The 4049-nt window shown below is 38.1% G+C and overlaps 1 protein-coding gene across 3 annotated transcripts in view; it reads right to left on the minus strand.

Moving 5' to 3' along the window:
• Positions 1-4049, minus strand: part of ASAP1 (ArfGAP with SH3 domain, ankyrin repeat and PH domain 1) — a 368280-nt gene that overhangs the window by 237317 nt on the left and 126914 nt on the right. The window lies entirely within an intron of this gene.

Genomic DNA, 4049 nt, shown 5'->3' on the forward strand with positions numbered 1-4049 from the left:
AAAAACACCAGAAAAAACACCTTCACTCATTATCTTCACTATTCATTAGTGCCCCTACATTGTGCCACTATGATGTGATATCAGATTAGGCCCAGCATCTTTCCCACACACTGAATAACCTGGAAGAAGCACTAGAAAATAAGGTATTTTCTGTTCAAAGGGAACGACTTGAAATATCCCTCCCTTGGAAGATTGTGCAGTACTTTTTCTCGTATCTTTTAGAAAGATGTCATTTCACTTGGTTAAAATATGCCCATTTTCATGTTTGTGAGAGTGAGGGAGGTTATCCTATTTTTCATTTCATATTTTTCAATTATTTCAATCCACTGGATTACTATTTTGAAATGTAGCACTGCATAATAAGTCACCCCAAAAGGCCTCACTGCCTTAAAAAGTTGTTGCCCCATAACAACTTTTTTCTAAATATATAGTACCTTATTGGCCTTGGAGAATGACTGCAGTTTATTCAGCACTTTGAGAATTAACATTGAGACTTACTGTTTATATCACTGGACCAAACACAATGTAACTGAATTAAATTAATACTCCAAATTATACCAAATCACAGGATGTGCTTTAAAAGTGTTTGCTTTTGAAGGTCAATATTCTTGCCTTAATGATGGCAAGCAAATTCCCCATTGAGTAATAGCCCAAAGGGTATTGAACAGAACTGGTGTGTTCTATGGTTTTGCAGGGAAAAGAATCCTTGGACAGTATATATATAATGCTTCATTTCTTTGCTGGAATAGTTTTCCTGTGAACGATCATTTTCACATCAAAAAACTGGGGAACTCATGTCCCTGGCAGATGTTGAAGTAAAGGCGCAAAGAGATCTGATCACAACAATCACACCTCCTGACATGCTGCATTGCCATGGCAGAAGGCACAACTGGGGGATCAGGGATCAAACCCTAATCACATCATATTGCTGGTGCAAGGGGAGCAATCCCAGCTGCCTCCTGCACTAGCAAGCCAATCTACACTCCCAGGCTCAGATGGGCAGACTCCTGTACTCCAATGTGCCCCATGAGGCCAGGACCCTCAATCAGCTGCTGCTCCCAACCTCCAGGGCACATGGAGCCAAAATATCCAATGCACCTCTAAGGCTGGCAGTGCAGATCACTAACTGCCACTCCCAGCCTCAGGGGCACAACCAGAGCCCTTGGTTTTGACAGAGACTAAGAGTGGCAGTCAGCTGATAGGTGCTGTAGGCTTGGGGACAGAGTACAGGGCTCCCATGCACCCCTGAGGCTGGGAGCCCTGATCAGCTGATGCCTGGCCACACATTCAATTTAAGGCACAATGGGAGCCAGCTATGCTACTGCATATCTTTTGTGCAACAACTGTGTGGCTGTCCTTGTTTTATCATGCCATTAATTACAATAACATGTGGCCTAATTACTACTTAAGACACAATTAACTGGTTAACCACATCTTAAGTGTAAATGTATGCCAGGGGCCACAGACACAGCAAAGAAAGGATGCAAGAGACAAGCACGTACTGGAGTTGTCCAAGTAGAATGAACAACAGTTTTAAAATCTATGGACTGGAATCTCCTTTCCCTTCCAATGTTGCATCATCTCAATCTGGTGATGTTTAAAACACACTGAGACAGAGACCTATCACTGAAAAACTTAGAAAAAGTTTCCCAGATCCCATATTTTTGCCTACTTTCAGTAAACAAATTAAGAAGTAGAGCTATGCAGTACAACTCATGTCTCCTTAAAGCCTTCATAAAAACTCAAGCTAGCTTCTCTTTTTGTCCCCCATGTGCGGGAAAAAAAACATTTTGATAAAGTACCGTAGATCAATGGATCTCTACCTTCATTATCAATGTTGTAATGGATCCTATTCAAAAAGAAGATTCATACAATTTCCGGAGGGTTGAGAGATCATTTCTGAATCATCTACCTGAACAATCTTGAAAGATGAAGAAATTAGGAATGTCACCTGACTAGGGGACAGGTAGTCCCTGGGTCCTTTCATGTATCATGTGTTATTTAGATATACAAGAAGTATATTTACAGTGCAATTAACATGCATTTTAGTCAAATGTGATTCACTCAATGTAAATTAATGGAAAAAAACACTTTTCAGTTATCTCTACTATCTTATTGTACAAGCCAAAGAAGGATGGTAAGCAATAGTCATGATTTTGGTTTAAGTAGAGAAGACATAATGAAACTATTACAATTATGCAATTACCAGTTAGCTTAAAATATTTTTTATAACCACTGTTTATTAGAAACTAGAAAGGCTGCCAGAAGTTAATTTGTTTCAACAGTTCCATTATTTTCATAATCCAATGCTTATGAATTTTAAAAAGCTTTGCTCATACAGACTGTTTATTTACTTCAGACAACACTGGTTTTATAGCAGGACCCAGAAGTTTACCAAAAAGAGCAGGCATTTTTAAAGTGTAAGGTTTAGAAAACAGTATTTTCTATTCAGTATTTGTTCTCTTGAGCTTTAAAAGCAACAAAAACTGCATCCCTCCAGCTCTCCATACCATCTTCCCCAGAGTACATGAGTATATTTGGGGGCGGGGGTTGGGGGTTTTTTTGTTTTTTTCAAGAAAGTTGCTGGGAGGGAAGCCAAGAATCTCATTCTTGAACTCAAACTTTCTTTATCTGGATATTTTCTACAAAACACACTTCAATTACTAACAAGAGAAACTTGCACAATACTCTGCCGGTATTCTCATCTGAACACTTTTTTTAGTCCCAAGTAAAATCCTGGCTCCAGTGAAATCGAGGAGAATTCTCCCACTGACTTCAATGGGGCCAGGATTTCCCTCCCTAGTTTTAAATAACCCTCAGAGTTTAAAAAAAAAGGTCATGTTTAAATTAAAATTATTTTTCTCCAAGAATGATGCATAAATTAGCATAAATCAGCATGCTATATATAGGCTATGGGTTTGGAGTACTTCAGGATACACTGTATTCTCCATTTGTCAAAAATACTTATCTGTCTACCATAACTATGTGCATAATTACAAAGCTTCAGGAAAAAGTGAATCTATAAGAAAGCCAGCCTAAATCTCTTTATATGCCATCATAAATCAAACACTGCTAGCAGTGTAAAATAGTAGAGAGACGGAAAAAGATTCTGTGTAATGACATGCAAATTAGCAGATCAAGCAGTATGTATGAAGCAATGAGATCTCCAAGTAAAATGCCACTGCCTCTATCTGTAGTTATCTTTCATTTAAAAAATGATAGCTAAGAAACATTTCTTTCCACAGACATTTTGGTGAAATCCTGGCCCCTACAAGTCTGTACTGCACCTCTCACTGACTTCCAGGGGGATGGATTTCATTCACTACGCACTGCCTTAAAATTAGGCTTTGGCAACCCCGAAGGAAGAAAAAACACACACTGGTTCTTTTTTAATTAGATCAATACTGACTGAGACAACAGGCTTGTAGCCTAAAAAGTCTAGGAAATGACTGTTCAATAGTGGGGGCATTGCAATTTAAATAATTAAATAATAGGGCCTTCAGCAATGTGGTTTGATGCACTGAGGTACAAGATTGGAAACCAAGCTCTCCCCTACTAATCCCTGGTCTACATTCCTGTATTCCATTTGCCAAGTCATTTACCATGCATTTTCCCCATATATAAAGACACTCTTAGCAAATTTTATGAAAATAGTTAGTTAATATTTTCTAAAGACGTGAAATACTGTGTAAATATTGCCTGTGTTAAATGAAGATTATGCTAGAACTACATGGAATAAACAGCATTTTTAGTGTTAAGAGAGCAACTCAGAATTTCAGAATTACCCGAACACTTAAGCTAGTCCATAAAAAGCATTCTTTACATGACCAAGCCATTTGTGCAATTTTGCATTTGTGTAACTCTGCGATTTTCACATAAATGTTTGACTAATGACATCTTTCATCTCTATAATCTGCATTATACAGTTTCTAAGCAATCTTGTAAGATCCAGTTTAAGAACATTTGAGAACTGCATGAGGACTATAAAAAAGCAGTATGATCAAAAGTAGCAAAACAGGCTTATTCTTACAACAAAGTAGCGGGGGGAG

This window comes from Gavialis gangeticus, unplaced genomic scaffold (assembly GCF_001723915.1).
Source record: "Gavialis gangeticus isolate Ggan-Ray unplaced genomic scaffold, GavGan_comp1, whole genome shotgun sequence".
Classification (NCBI taxonomy): domain Eukaryota; kingdom Metazoa; phylum Chordata; order Crocodylia; family Gavialidae; genus Gavialis; species Gavialis gangeticus.